Source organism: Lutjanus erythropterus, unplaced genomic scaffold (assembly GCF_056507025.1).
Source record: "Lutjanus erythropterus isolate fLutEry1 unplaced genomic scaffold, fLutEry1.hap2 Scaffold_155, whole genome shotgun sequence".
In the NCBI taxonomy this organism is placed as follows: domain Eukaryota; kingdom Metazoa; phylum Chordata; class Actinopteri; order Lutjaniformes; family Lutjanidae; genus Lutjanus; species Lutjanus erythropterus.
In genome coordinates, this window is record NW_028146632.1 from 1297233 (window position 1) to 1314620 (window position 17388).

At 46.5% G+C, this 17388-nt stretch overlaps 1 pseudogene; it reads left to right on the forward strand.

Moving 5' to 3' along the window:
- LOC146304365 (uncharacterized) overlaps positions 1 to 8492 on the forward strand; it is a 70068-nt pseudogene extending 61576 nt beyond the window's left edge.
- Positions 8493 to 17388: the final 8896 nt, after the last annotated feature.

Below are 17388 nucleotides of genomic sequence, written 5' to 3' on the forward strand. Positions count from 1 at the left end.
CATTCCGGATCCAACGGTGCCACCATCGAGTCTCTAAGAGGTCGGGAAGGGACTGAACCAGAACCTTGAGGACTCTGGTGCATACCTCGATGGGTTTTTGTGGAATAACTTTTGAAGTGAATGTGGTACAGACTTGAAAGCAGGCTCTGCACCCCCATAACTTTGTCTGTGTACACAGACCCACACAACCACACACACACACACACACACACACACAAGTGAACACATCAGAATGTTAGGTGGCTGTGATGTCATCAAAGGGAATGTGATGACGTCACAGACCCTGTGCTTTGATCTAGCATGGGCTCTGTGATGACATCAGTATAAGGTTATAATCCTAGCACCATGTCATTATCATACCTCCACTGGTTTTCGGGGGATAACTTTTGAAAGGATGGTGGTAGAGACTTGAAACCAAGCTCAGCACCCCCATTTTTGGAAATTCCGGATCCAACGGTGCCACCCTTGAGTCTCTACGAGGTCGGCAAGTGGGTCAACCAGAACCTTGAGGACTCTGGTGCATACCTCCACTGGTTTTTGTGGAATAACTTTTGAAGTGAATGTGGTACAGACTTGAAAGCAGGCTCTGCACCCCCATAACTTTGTCTGTGTACACAGACCCACACAACCACACACACACACACACACACACACACAAGTGAACACATCAGAATGTTAGGTGGCTGTGATGTCATCAAAGGGAATGTGATGACGTCACAGACCCTGTGCTTTGATCTAGCATGGGCTCTGTGATGACATCAGTATAAGGTTATAATCCTAGCACCATGTCATTATCATACCTCCACTGGTTTTCGGGGGATAACTTTTGAAAGGATGGTGGTAGAGACTTGAAACCAAGCTCAGCACCCCCATTTTTGGAAATTCCGGATCCAACGGTGCCACCCTTGAGTCTCTACGAGGTCGGCAAGTGGGTCAACCAGAACCTTGAGGACTCTGGTGCATACCTCCACTGGTTTTTGTGGAATAACTTTTGAAGTGAATGTGGTACAGACTTGAAAGCAGGCTCTGCACCCCCATAACTTTGTCTGTGTACACAGACCCACACAACCACACACACACACACACACACACACACAAGTGAACACATCAGAATGTTAGGTGGCTGTGATGTCATCAAAGGGAATGTGATGACGTCACAGACCCTGTGCTTTGATCTAGCATGGGCTCTGTGATGACATCAGTATAAGGTTATAATCCTAGCACCATGTCATTATCATACCTCCACTGGTTTTCGGGGGATAACTTTTGAAAGGATGGTGGTAGAGACTTGAAACCAAGCTCAGCACCCCCATTTTTGGAAATTCCGGATCCAACGGTGCCACCCTTGAGTCTCTACGAGGTCGGCAAGTGGGTCAACCAGAACCTTGAGGACTCTGGTGCATACCTCCACTGGTTTTCGGGGGATAACTTTTGAAGGAATGGTGGTAGAGACGTGAAACTAAGCTCTGCACCCCCATTTTCGGACATTCCGGATCCAAGGGTACCATCATCGAGTCTCTACAAGGTTGGGAAGTGGGTCAACTAGAACCTCGAGGACTCTGGTGCATAACTCGATGGGTTTTTGTGGAATAACTTTTGAAGTGAATGTGGTACAGACTTGCAAGCAGGCTCTGCACCCCCATAACTTTGTCTGTACACACACACCCACTGTGGAAGATGAACAAATTTGATGAATAATCAATGTACTAAGTTTGTGAGTCTCTGTATGTAAGTTGTGAAAGAGGAAGGTGACTGTAAGCCTGAGTGAACAATCAATCAATCAAATCAGTGGAACAGTATACTCAGGAAGACTAGTGTGCCTACACATTGTTAAAGGAATGATTGAATCGACACTGTTACAGAATCAGCAACTGTTGTTTTGCATATAAGGCAAGATGCTTTGTAAGACCTTCAGAGAACACTGTGCAAGAGTCTTCTCTCCATGCTGCATGAAGAGATCTGATTCATCACACCGTCTTGGTAATTCTTCAGAGAACTAGCAACTCTCACTATTTAGACGAAGAATTTTTTCCACATTATTTGGCGACGAGGATGGGATGGACGTTCCGCTGATCAGCTCCTGGGTCTGTACTGAAGGTTAATACCGGTAGGGAAAGTTCCGCTTCAACAAACGGAGGACAGGATCCCGCCTGACGTTGAGGACGGGAGCTGAACAGCGGACGCTCCATCTATTTGATAAGCAGGTACGGTGTTATGAATCATTTGCTCTATTAAACCTAGGTCATGTCACGTAATTCTTGTGTGGTAGTGAGACAGATCATATAATTCCTGTGTGGTAATGACTGTCAAATATTCATGTAATTCCTGTGTGGTAATGAATATTAAGTTCCTATGTAATTCCTGTGTGGTAATGGGAACAAGGGTTCATGTAATTCCTGTGTGGTAATGGACCCAGTTTCATATAATTCCTGTGTGGTCTTGAAACTAATAATGTAGAAAAAAAAAAGAAAAAGGAAAAAAAAATTTAGAAAAGGAAAAACTAAAACTTAAAATAACTATATTATAACAAAAAGGTCGAGGGGACCTAACACATGTGTGAGTGTGAGTGTGAGTGTGTATGGCGCCAGTTGAATGTAGCAAAAAGGGTTAACTGTAGACCTATCAAGGTGTTTAGTATGTTTGTTGATGTCTAGTATATGTGGTAAACATTACAAATGTGTGTGGCTGAGAGTGAATGTGTCATAGAAACCACGTGGTTGTAGTCAAAAGTAGTGGGTGCATGATGAAAAATTCGAATATGTGTTAGTATGGTAAAATCATAGCGGTTTTAATTAATTAATTAATAATTTGAATGTGTAGAAAAAAGAAAAAAAAAAAGAAAGAAACCATTGAAAGTTAAAGCACACCTATACCAGTAGCTCAGCAGAAAATATGGGGAACAAAACGGGGAAGTTAAAACCTTTACCAGACCCTCTTACAGGCCCTGCTAAAATAATGGCAGCAAAATGGGGTAAAAGTGTGGTTGAGGATGTTCCACTTTGGCACAATATAACACAGGAAGTCTTTCCCTTAATAGGTACACTGAGCACAGATTGTTTAAAGCGATGTAGAATAATGTTGGAAGAATCTAATGTAAAGAAAGTAGGGAACAGAAAAATAGAGTGGCAAACTTTTCAAAAATGGGAAAGAGAAGCAGAATTGAGGGAAGCAAAATCTATGGCAGGTTTGATGGTAAAACAAGAAATAGAAGAAGGAGAAGAAGCATGTATGAATGAGAGAAATAAGGAAAGGAAAAAACGTAGGGCCAGAGATAGGGCTCTACCTCCTCCATATGCTGTCCCTATGCCTTCAACCTTTCAGCCACCAAAGACTCCTCCTCCACAATCAGCAGATACCACCTCTGAAGCTAACAACCCCAGAAAGACTCTGACAGTGGGGAGGAGGGGAAATCACTGTACCCTGATCTGTCCAGTTCCTCTCAGACTCTTGCAACAGTGACTGTGAAAAAGAGCCCAAGTAACCTTGCTTCTCCCAGACATTCTTTGTCTCAGTTAATGTTCTACCAGCAGAGTGGGCTACAGAACCCTGGACAGAGAGGGCAGTTTCGCCAGAACAACATGAGAGGATGTGGTAGAGGGAGAAGAAGACTGAACCCACTGCCTCAGCTTCAAGGGGGAAATGACAGCACTGATCAACGCAAACTAAAGTGCTACAGATGTGAAGGCTATGGACATATGGTTCGAGACTGTCCCACTCCTGAGCCTAACCAGCATAATGGACAACATCCAGAAGAATCATGGCTACATGCACCCCCTAGAGGAGTAGCCGTTCATTCTCCAGGACTCCAGGCAACACAGCCATAGGGAACAGCGGAGGCAGGTCAGAGCATTGAGAAACACACAGACACAGACACTCAAGTAAACACAAATGAGGACAGTGATAAACCAGTTGTTACATACCAACAATATGTACAGTTAACATTAGATTGTAAGACACTCCTGTTCACTAAAACTCACATCCTATCCACTGAAAATCAAGGTAGTGGTCTCCAGAGCTATTCACACAAAAAAAACAAGGTTACACTTATGCCACTGACTGCTAAAGAAGAAGCATTGCTGTCAACAGTACCTGATAGATTGTGGGCATGTAGCAAATTTGATTTTGGGGATATAAAGGGTGCAACTCCTGTCATGGTTCAACCAAAATCTACTTTTAGACCATATAAGAAACAATATGCACTTAGTCCTGAAGCTGTTGAGGGCATTGCTCCTGTTATTCAGTCTCTCATTGATCAAGGTGCCATTGTTGAATGCCCTCATTCACCATGCAACTCCCCCATTTTGCCTGTAAAGAAACCAAATGGGAGCTGGAGACCGGTACAAGATCTCAGGGCAATAAATGAAGCAGTTCAACATCCAGCCCCTACTGTACCAAATGTTGTAACACTAATGTCACAAGTTCCATCAGAGTCTTGTTGGTTCTCTGTAATTGATTTAGCAAATGCATATTTCAGCATTCCTGTTCATCCTGATTCACAGTTCTGGTTTGCTTTCACTTTCAATGGCAAAAGGTACACTTGGACAAGGATGCCACAGGGTTTCGCCTCCAGCCCCACTCTATTTGCTGTGGCTGTGGCCGAAAACCTGTCACACTGGCAACCACCAGGTGGTAGTAAACTTGTCCAGTATGTTGATGACCTGGTTAGTCTGTTCCCCTACAAAAGAGGTTTGCCAAACAGACACAGTGTCTCTTCTCTGTTTTCTGGCAGAAAATGGTCATAAGGTTTCAAAAGACAAGTTGCAACTCATTTCACAAACAGTGCGTTACCTTGGTCATATAATCACTCCAGACGGTCGAAAATTAGGTCCGGACCGCATTCAGGCAATCCTTAATGTTCTAAAACCACGGACTAAAAAATCAATGATGTCCTTTTTAGGTTTAGTAGGCTATTGCCGTCCATGGATCCATAACTTTGCGGAGATCTCCCAACCCCTGTATGACATCACACATGGGGGTAAACATTTGGCCATGACTGACTTTTTGACTTGGACTCCTCAGGCAGAAACTGCTTTCACTGACTTAAAGCAAGCCTTATCTAGTTCCCCTTGTTTAGGACTCCCAGACTCAAACAAACCTTTTAATCTCTTTGCTTCAGAACATGATGGGTTTATGTCAGCAGTTCTCACCCAGTCCCATGGTGACAAACAGCGTCCAATAGGGTACTATTCCAAACGACTTTCCACCACAGAGAGAGCTATGGTAGCATGTTTAAGAGCTGTAGCAGCCGCTACCGAAGCAGTTTTAGCAACAACTGATATTGTAGCTATGTGTCCTCTAACTGTACATGTCCCTCATGCTGTCCATTCTCTCATCCTTCAAGCAAAAACTGCTCACCTAACACCAGCAAGACTGTTGCACTGGCAGAATGTCTTACTAACCATGTCCCATGTTTCCTTGGTTGATCCCTGACCCATAGACTTATCCTAAACCTAACCGTCATCTCCATCTGGCCTAAACCTAACCACCTTTTTTCTTGCCTAAACCTAACCACCTTGTTTCCTGCCTAAACCTAACCACCTTTTTTCTTGCCTAAACCTAACCACTTTTTTTCTTGCCTAAACCTAACCACCTTTGTTCTTGCCTAAACCTAACCACCTTGGTTCTTGTCCTACTTCACTGCGTTTATTCGGTGGTCTCTCAGGTTATCCTTTTCTTTCCTTTCTCTTTTCTTTATGAGACCTCTCCCCTCTTCCTCCCATTGGCGAGGCAGCGGGGGGATGCAGGATATGCCTATCTGGCAGGGTAGTGGTTGAGATGCAGTCCCATTTCCTGCTACCTATTCCTGGTGTCCCTCTTTTTTCACTGCTTCTTAATTCTTTCGGGATTCTTGTTTTCTTTGGGAAAATTCTTTTTCCCTCCTCACCCCCCCCTTCCTCGTCCTTGAGGTTGGTGGGGTGATGCAGGACATGCCTAATCCGGCAGGGTAGTGGTTGAGATGCAGCCCCATTTCCCACTACCGGTTCCTGTTTTCCTGGTTTTCTTTGTCTCTTCCTTTTTTCCCTTTTCTTTTTTCTCTCTTCTTCTTTTTTACTTTTCTTTTTCTTCCTTTTCTTCTTTTTTCTCCTTTTCTGGTGTATTTCGGTTTATGAGTTTCTTTATTCCTTCTAGGTCCGGACTTCTCTTTGGGAGACTTTCTTCCTCCCCTCCTCACCCCCCCCTCCTCCTCGTCCGTGAGGTTGGTGGGGTGATGCAGGACATGCCTAATCCGGCAGGGTAGTGGTTGAGATGCAGCCCCATTTCCCACTACCAGTTCCTGTTTTCCTGGTTTCCTTTTTTCTTCCTTTCTTCCTTTGTCTTTTCTTTTCTTCTGCTTTTCTTGTTTTTTTCTTTTTTCTCCTTTCCTCTCTTTCCCTCTTTCCGGTGCACTTTGTTTCACGAGCCTTTGGATTCATTCCGGGTCCTGACTTCTCTTTGGGAGATTTTCTTTCTCCCCTCCTCCCCCCTCCTCCTCCCCCTCGGTGCGAGGTTGGCGGGGGGATGCAGGACATGCCTATTCCGGCAGGGTAGTGGTTGAGATGCAGTCCCATTTCCCACTACCAGTTCCTGTTCTTTTTCTCTTTTTTTCTCCTGTTTCTCTTCCTCTTTTCGGTTGCTTATTATTTTTTTATTTTCTATCTGTTAGCTATTGGTAATTGGGACATGGGGGAGGATGAACATCTTGTACTGTTTCCCGGCCGGCCTTGAGTTGTGGGTTACGCATTAGGCCAGGGGTCCTGCAGTGACAAGCGTCGGCCAGTGCCTTGCCTTTGTCTTCCCATTCCAAACTGGGCCAGTCGTCGGACTGGTCTGGGGGAAGGCATCGTGACATCTTTCCTTTTCCTAACATTGTGTTTTTTGTAGATGGTTCGGCCATGAGACATCCTTCTAATGGTTCTCCTTGTGTTTCCTATGCTATTTGTTCTGAACATGAGATAATTTAAAGTGCAAAACTTCCAAATAACCTATCTGCTCAGGCTGCTGAATTATTTGCACTAACCCGTGCTTTCATTCTAGGAACGGGACAAGACATCACAGTGTACACAGATTCTCAGTATGCGTTTAATGTGTGTCATAACTTCCACGCCTTGTGGAAAAACAGTGGTTTCCTCACTTCCACTGGCAAACCTATTGCTCACAGAACTCTTATCATTAACCTCTTGTCTGCATTACTTCTACCTGCCTCTGTCACAGTATGCAAATGTCAGGCTCATACAGGTTCCACTGATTCAGTGTCACATGGAAATGCAAGCGCTGATGCTGCTGCAAAGGCAGCTGCTCTTTCTCCTGTCTCCCCCATTTTGCAGATGCCCCTCACTGTCCAAGATGATGTTTTTTCCATTAATGATGTCTCCTTGCTTCAAACAGGAGCTGATGTTGGAGAAATAGTTTGTTGGTGGAAAAAAGGGTGTACTAAACTCTCATCTGGTGTCTGGGTAAACCCAAACGGTCTCCCAGTACTTCCAAAAGCCATATTCCCCTTTTTGGCAAAACTAACTCATGGCCCTGATCATGTGTCAAAAGGAGGAATGTTGGACATTGTAAATAGATTATGGTATGCACCAGGGTTTTCAACCTTTGTTGAAAGTTTTTGTAAAAAGTGTGTAATTTGTGCCACAAATAATGTGGGCAAAAGTGTACCAATGCCTTTGTCTGCCCATCCAAAACCCGAGGGTCCTTTTGAACATTTAATGATGGACTTCATTGAACTTACTCCATGTAGGGGTTATAAGTATTGCCTTGTGATTATTGATATGTTCTCAAAATGGATTGAATGTTTCCCATGCAAGCATGCAACGGCTGTCTCCGTAGCGAAAGCATTGTTGAGAGAAGTAATTCCACGATGGGGACTCCCATCCAAATTGACTAGTGATAATGGTTCTCACTTTGTAAATAATGTAATTCAAACCCTTTCAGAAAGCCTGCAGATAAACCTAAAAACACACTGTGCCTACCACCCAGCAAGTGGAGGTACAGTGGAAAGGGCTAACCAGACCTTGAAGACCAAACTAACAAAGTTAATGGCTGAAACAAAACTGACATGGGTTGAGGTTTTGCCCCTTGCACTGATGTTTATGAGAGGTTGCCCACATAAGACAACTGGACTTTCTCCTTATGAGATAATCACTGGGCGCCCCATGCGGATGATTAACACCCCTTTTCCTCAAAGTAGATTAACTCTGACAGGAATGGATGATGACATGTTAAGATATTGTTGTGCACTTAACCATGCTTTGAAGCTTATCTTCCCTAAGGTAAAAGCTGCCTTTCCTGAACCTGCGTCAGCACAACTCCACACCATCCAGCCCGGCGACTGGGTAGTGATCAAGGACCTCAGAAGAAAGCACTGGCATCATCCACGGTGGATGGGACCATACCAGGTGCTGCTGACAACTCCAACTGCTGTCCGCATAGCTGAGAGGGACACGTGGATCCATGCATCCCAGTGCAAATCTTTCCCCGGTGATGCTTCGTCTAAAAGACAGAAGACCTAAGGCAGGAATACCAGCTGAGAGATTCTGTTGCAAGGTCTTGATTGCCGTCTTCATCATTGGATTGATCAACAAAGTTGTTGGAGTTCAATACTGGCCATCAGGTCAGCAACAAGATGATAGTGCCTACAGAACCAACAGCTGTCAACGCGTGGACTCACCGAGGGCGCAAGAAGACACAGAGGGGAGAAGTGGCATTGGCATGCCACCAACGCAGGGTGGAAAAGCCCCAGAAGAAGATGACATCAGAAGTGGCATTGGCATGCCACTTACACAGAATCAAATGGCCCCAAGAAATGATGCCACCACAACAGCCAAAACCAAGCTGTTAATGAGGAAAAAAAGACAGTTGTTTGAACAAAATGAATGGAAGCCTTGGGGATTTGATGCAGATGAAATGCTTGATGACTCTTTTAAAAAAAATAGTTGGTATTCTTTCATTACTTGGATAAAACGTAAACTGTATGGCCTTAACACTACTGTTTTAGCAGTTCAGAGTCCTCCAGCAAACTGGCACTCCTTATTCCAACTTGAAGTAAGACATTGTCCATGCTTAGACCCAGTTGTCACTTTAGTTCAGTATTTTGCTGGCCATCCACGCATGGATAGTAATACACGTGAGTGGTGTAAAAGTTCCCACCGTACATGGTATAATGCAAGAAAAACAACATATGGTCACACAACACACCAGACAAATGTTTATCTGTCTTGTGTAAATTGGTTTTGTGACCACATGGTCCCAGAGCCATTTCCTTTAAATTCTACTTATGCTGAACCTACAGAAATCCCTACCAAAAGCACAACCATTTCACACCCTATCTGTTTATGTTCAAATGGTACAGGTCAGTTCATGGGAATTTCACGCTGTCCAACCCCTGTGGCTTGTCTAGAAACATATAAATCTGAGTCTAGTTTCACTAATATCACTATCAAAGCTGGAGAAACTGTACTAATTAAGAAATTCCTTAATGCTCCTGCACATAAAGGCATACTACCTATTGGTAATTTGTATTGGCTTTGTGGAAATGAGGCTTTCCTGTTCTTACCTCCAGGATGGTCTGGCTGTTGTTATTTTGTCAATCTTACCATAACTAATCTAGCATTACTTCCAATAACTCTAGATCAACATTCAAAGAACAGTCACATCCATAAACGAGAAATGGCACAGTTTGCAAACCTTGAATCTTATCATTGGCGCATTTCTTTAGGTGAAAAATGGGGTATTGGCTTATTCCCTTGGTATGGTGTTACATTCTTGGCTGATCACATTGACAATATTACCTATTCAATGTCAGCTTTTGCTAATGAAACTATAAAAGGTTTTCAATATTTGGCTGCTTATGATAAGTCCCATAGACTAACTCTGCTAAAACATGAAATGGCCCTTGATTATATTTTGGCAAAAACTGGAGGTCTGTGTAAAACATTAAATGTAACGGGTGAAGCGTGTGTCACTCTTATTCCTGACAATGCAGACAATATTACAAGTGTGATCACAACACTGGGAAGGATTCGTGATGCATTTGGCCCATCTGATTCAGCAGGTTTCAGTTTCAACGGCTGGCTAACTAAACAGTTTGGCCCTTGGGGTGCTATGGTCCTGCATATATTTATACCCATCCTGACTATATTTGGTATTACTTTATGTTTTTGTACTTGTGCTCTTACTTGTATGCGAGCTTTTCTTTATAGATGGATAACTGGAATAGTTGAAGAAGAGAAAACACCGTTATATGTTAAAATACCACTGGATAGATACAATGATAGTCTGTCAGAGTTACAGATGTCGGAATGGGCTCCAGGAAACCCATACAACGAAAACAGTTCTAATGAGGATGAGGAAATGGTATGATTAAATTTCTTTGGTAAAAAAAAAAAACTCATATAATTTGTGTAGATAAAAACGGTGTACTAAGTTGGAATATGCTAAAAAGTCACTATCAGATATCAATATTGTTTGTTAATCACTGAAAGTTTAAGAAATTATGATGTGAAATTCCCAATATAGTATGTTGACACTTTGTGTCAAAAGGGGGGAATGTGGAAGATGAACAAATTTGATGAATAATCAATGTACTAATTTTGTGAGTCTCTGTATGTAAGTTGTGAAAGAGGAAGGTGACTGTAAGCCTGAGTGAACAATCAATCAATCAAATCAGTGGAACAGTATACTCAGGAAGACTAGTGTGCCTACACATTGTTAAAGGAATGATTGAATCGACACTGTTACAGAATCAGCAACTGTTGTTTTGCATATAAGGCAAGATGCTTTGTAAGACCTTCAGAGAACACTGTGCAAGAGTCTTCTCTCCATGCTGCATGAAGTAAAGAGATCTGATTCATCACACCGTCTTGGTAATTCTTCAGAGAACTAGCAACTCTCACTATTTAGACGAAGAATTTTTTCCACACCACCCACCCACACACACACACACACACACACACACACACACACACACACACACACACACAAGTGAACACATAAGAATGTTAGGTGGCTGTGATGTCATCAAAGGGAATGTGATGACATCACAGACCCTGTGCTTTGATCTAACATGGGCTCTGTGATGACATCAGTGTTAGGTTATAATCCTAGCACCATGTCATTATCATACCTCCACTGGTTTTCGGGGGATAACTTTTGAAAGGATGGTGGTAGAGACTTGAAACTAAGCTCTGCACCCCCATTTTCCGACATTCCGGATCCAAGGGTACCACCATCGAGTCTCTACAAGGTTGGGAAGTGGGTCAACTAGAACCTCGAGGACTCTGGTGCATACCTCGATGGGTTTTTGTGGAATAACTTTTGAAGTGAATGTGGTACAGACTTGCAAGCAGGCTCTGCACCCCCATAACTTTGTCTGTACGCACACACCCACACCCACACACACACACACACACACACACACACACACAAGTGAACACATCAGAATGTTAGATGGCTGTGATGTCATCAAAGGGAATGTGATGACGTCACAGACCCTGTGCTTTGATCTAGCATGGGCTCTGTGATGACATCAGTGTTAGGTTATAATCCTAGCACCATGTCATTATCATACCTCCACTGGTTTTCGGGGGATAACTTTTGAAAGGATGGTGGTAGAGACTTGAAACCAAGCTCTGCACCCCCATTTTTTGACATTCCGGATCCAACGGTGCCACCATCGAGTCTCTACGAGGTCGGGAAGTGGGTCAACCAGAACCTTGAGGACTCTGGTGCATACCTCGATGGGTTTTCGGAGGATAACGTTTGAAGGAAAGGTGGTAGAGACGTGAAACTAAGCTCTGCACCCCAATTTTCGGACATTCCGGATCCAACGGTGCCACCCTCGAGTCTCTACGACGTCGGAAAGTTGGTCAACCAGAACCTTGAGGACTCTGGTGCATACCTCGACTGGTTTCGGGGGATAACTTTTGAAGGGATGGTGGTAGAGACTTGAAACCAAGCTCTGCACCCCCATTTTTGGACATTCCGGATCCAACGGTGCCACCCTCGAGTCTCTACGAGGTGGATAAGTGGGTCAACCAGAACCTTGAGGACTCTGGTGCATACCTCGACAGGTTTCGGGGGATAACTTTTGAAGGGATGGTGGTAGAGACTTGAAACCAAGCTCTGCACCCCCATTTTTGGACATTCCGGATCCAGCGGTGCCACCATCGAGTCTCTACGAGGTCGGGAAGGGACTGAACCAGAACCTTGAGGACTCTGGTACATACCTCGATGGGTTTTCGGAGGATAACGTTTGAAGGGATGGTGGTAGAGACTTGAAAGCAAGCTCTGCACCCCCATTTTTGAGCATTCCGGATCCAAAGGTGCCACCAACGAGTCTCTACGAGGTCCGGAAGGGACTGAACCAGAACCTTGAGGACTCTGGTGCATACCTCGATGGGCTTCGGAGGATAACGTTTGAAGGAAAGGTGGTAGAGGCGTGAAACTAAGCTCTGCACCCCCATTATCGGACATTCCGGATCCAAGGGTACCACCATCGAGTCTCTACAAGGTTGGGAAGTGGGTCAACTAGAACCTCGAGGACTCTGGTGCATACCTCGATGGGTTTTTGTGGAATAACTTTTGAATGTGTTGCAGACTTGCAAGCAGGCTCTGCACCCCCATAACTTTGTCTGTACACACACACCTACACACACACTCACCCACCCACACACACACACACACACACACACACACACACAAACACACACACACACACACACACACACAAGAGAACACATCAGAATGTTAGATGGCTGTGATGTCATCAAAGGGAATGTGATGACGTCACAGACTCTGTGCTTTGATCTAGCATGGGCTCTGTGATGACATCAGTGTTAGGTTATAATCCTAGCACCATGTCATTATCATACCTCCACTGGTTTTCGGGGGATAACTTTTGAAAGGATGGTGGTAGAGACTTGAAACCAAGCTCTGCACCCCCATTTTTGGACATTCCGGATCCAACGGTGCCAACCTGGAGTCTCTACGCGTTCAGGAAGTGGGTCAACCAGAACCTTGAGGACTCTGGAGCATACCCCGACTGGTTTCGGGGGATAACTTTAGAAAGGAATGGTGGTAGAGACTTGAAACCAAGCTCTGCACCCAAATTTTTGGACATTCGGGATCCAACGGTGCCACCCTCGAGTCTCTACGAGGTCGGAAAGTGGGTCAACCAGAACCTTGAGGACTCTGGTGCATACCTCAACTGGTTTCGGGGGATAACTTTTGAAGGGATGGTGGTAGAGACTTGAAACCAAGCTCTGCACCCCCATTTTCGGACATTCCGGATCCAAGAGTACCATCATCGAGTCTCTACGAGGTCGGCAAGTGGATCAACCAGAACCTTGAGGACTCTGGTGCATACCTCGATGGGTTTTCAGAGGATAACGTTTGAAGGAAAGGTGGTAGAGACGTGAAACTGAGCTCTGCACCCCCATTTTCGGACATTCCGGATCCAAGGGTACCACCATCGAGTCTCTACAAGGTTGGGAAGTGAGTCAACTAGAACCTCGAGGACTCTGGTGCATACCTCGATGGGTTTTTGTGGAATAACTTTTGAATGTGTTGCAGACTTGCAAGCAGGCTCTGCACCCCTATAACTTTGTCTGTACACACACACCCACACACACACTCACCCACCCACACACACACACACACACACACACACACACACACACAAGTGAACACATCAGAAAGCAAGCTCTGCACCGCCATTTTTGAGCATTCCGGATCCAACGGTGCCACCATCGAGTCTCTACGAGGTCGGGAAGGGACTGAACCAGAACCTTGAGGACTCTGGTGCATACCTCGACTGGTTTCGGGGGATAACTTTTGAAGGGATGGTGGTAGAGACTTGAAACCAAGCTCTGCACCCCCATTTTTGAGCATTCCGGATCCAACGGTGCCTGGTGAAACCAGGCTCTGCTCCACCATAACTTTGTCTGTACACACACACCCACACACACACCCACCCAACACACACACACACACACCCACACACACACACACACACACACAAGTGAACACATCAGAATGTTAGGTGGCTGTGATGTCATCAAAGGGAATGTGATGACGTCACAGACCCTGTGCTTTGATCTAGCATGGGCTCTGTGATGACATCAGTGTTGGGTTATAATCCTAGCACCATGTCATTATCATACCTCCACTGGTTTTCGGGGGATAACTTTTGAAAGGATGGTGGTAGAGACTTGCAAGCAGGCTCTGCACCCCCATAAGTTTGTCTGTACACACACATCCAGACACATACGTACTTAGGCCACCTTTGGGGTCGTATGACAGAACTCCCCACATTTGTGGACACCACTTTTCTGAATGGTTTAGAGGGAAGCTGCCACCATTTTCAGATGTGGAAGGATGCCGTCAATACCAAAATCACGTGATCTTTTGGATTAAACCATGCTTTTTTTTTTCCAGTCTGACTGTTAGGTTCTGAGTTTTGGCCAGGACCCCGGATGCAGAGAACGAGATAAGGGAAGTTTTTCAAAAGATTTATTATTTCACACAGGGCAAAAAACAACTAAAGGCGAGGGCAGGTGCTGGACGCAGTCGGCTGGCTGGCGCAACAGAGCAGGCAGGAGGAGAACCGTGCTGGCGTCGGTTCAGGAACTTGAGAGCTGCACACACGGTCGGGAGGAGCACTGAAGGCTGCACAAAAACACTGAAGATTAGAGCCACGAAAAAACACCATAAATCCACTAGGAAACTTGCTGCGCTACATTACCGACTGCAACTGAGACTGAATAGTCCGGCACAGGAGTGGTGACTTGGCCGAGCTCAAATAGCAGGGGGAATGTGATGATGAGAGCCAGGTGCGTCTCATTAGGCTGAGCCAGCCAATGACTGCCGCCGCTGCCACACACACTGCCCTGGAAGGAAAACGGGGGAGGGAAGGGGAGACAAAGAAAAAAAAGAAAACACAACGCAGGCCAGACCAAAACACCTACAACCATGACATTACCCCCCCCTCAACGGACGCCACCCGGCGGCCTGCCAGGCTTGTCTGGAAAGGCCCTGTAAAAGTCATTAATAAGGTCTGGGTCCAGAATCAATGAACGGGACACCCATGACCGTTCTTCTGGGCCATACCCCTCCCAGTCCACCAAAAACTGGTATCCCCGGCCCCGTCTGCGGACATCCAGCAACCACCGGACAGTGTAGGCAGGGTGGTCATCAATGAGCCGGGGGGGTGGAGGGGGTTCGGCCGGAGGGCACAGAGCACTGGTGGACACAGGCTTCAGCAGGGAAACGTGAAAAGCCGGGTGAACATTAAGGGCTGCAGGCAACTTGAGTCTCATCACACTGGGATTGATTACCTTCTCAATTTCAAAAGGACCGATGTACCTGGGGGCTAGCTTCCTGCTCTCCGTCTGCAGAGGGATGTCGCGTGAGGACAGCCAGACCTTTTGACCCGGCTGATAGTGGGGGGCAGGAGCGCGACGTCTGTCCGCCAACCGTTGGTTGCGAGCCGCAGTCCGCGTGAGAGCCGCCCTCGCCTCACGCCAGACCCGACGAGCCCGCCGGAGGTGCTCCTGAACGGACGGAACTGCCACTTCGGTCTCCTGGATGGGGAAGAGGGGAGGTTGGAAACCCACAGAGGCCATAAAGGGGGACATACCTGTGGCTGAGCTGACCAAGGAGTTGTGGGCGTATTCCACCCAGGGAAGATGGGTGGACCAGGAGGCGGGATGTCTAGCGGTGACACATCGAAGAGCTGACTCGAGGTCCTGGTTGGCCCGCTCCGTCTGGCCGTTGGTTTGGGGGTGGTACCCGGACGAGAGACTGGCTGAAGCTCCCAGAGCCTGGCAGAAGGCCCTCCAGACCTGGGAGGAGAACTGGGGACCCCGGTCCGAAACGATGTCCTGAGGTATACCATGAAGTCTGAATACATGTTGGACGAGGAGGTTGGCAGTCTCTAGGGCTGAGGGGAGTTTGGGCAGAGGAACAAAATGCACAGTTTTGGAAAAATGATCAATAATGGTAAGAATTACTGTGTTACCCTCTGACGGTGGGAGTCCAGTGACGAAGTCCACAGCGACATGAGACCAAGGGCGATGGGGGATGGGCAGTGGACGTAGGAGGCCAGCAGGAGTCTGGTGGGAGGATTTGTTGCGGGCACAGACGGAGCAGGTGGAGACATACTCCTTGGTGTCAGACGTAATGGTGGGCCACCAGAAACTGCGTCGGAGCAAGGAGAGGGTGCGATGGAACCCAGGATGACAGGCGACTTTGGAAGCATGTCCCCACTGGAGCACAGGAGTTCTGGCGGAGAGTGGAACGAACATCCGGTTGGGAGGGCAGCCCTCGGGAATGGGTTGATCTTGTTGAGCCTCCTGCACCACTTGCTCAACCTCCCACCTGGCCACCCCCACCACGCAGGAGGATGGGAGAATGGTCTCCACAGGAGTATCTTCCACTGGAGGAATAAATTGTCGGGACAAGGCGTCGGGCTTAACATTCCTGGAACCAGGGCGGTAGGTGAGGGTGAACTGGAACCGACCCAAGAACAGGGCCCACCGAGCCTGCCGGGAGTTTAGTCGACGTGTAGACCGTAGATAGGAGAGGTTCTTGTGGTCAGTCCATACCGTAAAAGGGTGCGTGGAACCTTCCAACCAATGCCTCCACTCCTGGAGAGCCAAGACCACAGCGAGGAGCTCCCGGTTGCCCACGTCATAATTTTTCTCAGCAGGGGTGAGCCGACGAGAGAAGAAGGCGCAGGGGTGCATTTTGTGGTCTACTGGGGAGCGTTGAGAAAGGACAGCCCCTACTCCAGAGTCAGAGGCGTCGACTTCGACCACGAACGGAAATGTGGGATCTGGATGGGAAAGCACAGGTGCAGAGGTAAACAGGCACTTTAACCGGTCGAAGGCAGCGTCAGCTGCCTGCGACCACACAAAGGGGAGCTTGGAGGAGGTTAACTGTGTGAGTGGGGCCGCTACTTGGCTGTAATTGCGAATGAACCTCCTGTAAAAATTTGCAAACCCCAAAAACCTCTGGAGGTGTTTTCTGGTAGCAGGGACAGGCCACTCGGCCACCGCTTGGACCTTGGCAGGATCCGCCTTCAACTGTCCCCTTTCCACCACAAACCCCAAAAAACTGACAGATGTGACATGGAACTCGCATTTTTCAGCTTTCACAAAGAGTCTGTTCTCTAACAGTCTTCTCAAAACCAGTCTTACATGCTGGACATGTTCATCAAAGTCTCTGGAAAAAATCAAGATGTCATCTAAATAAACAAACACGAATCTATTAAGCATGTCCCTTAAAACGTCATTGAGCAATGCCTGGAAAACAGCTGGGGCGTTGGTCAAGCCAAAGGGCATCACAAGGTACTCAAAATGTCCCAGGGGGGTGTTGAACGCCGTCTTCCACTCGTCTCCTTCCTTAATC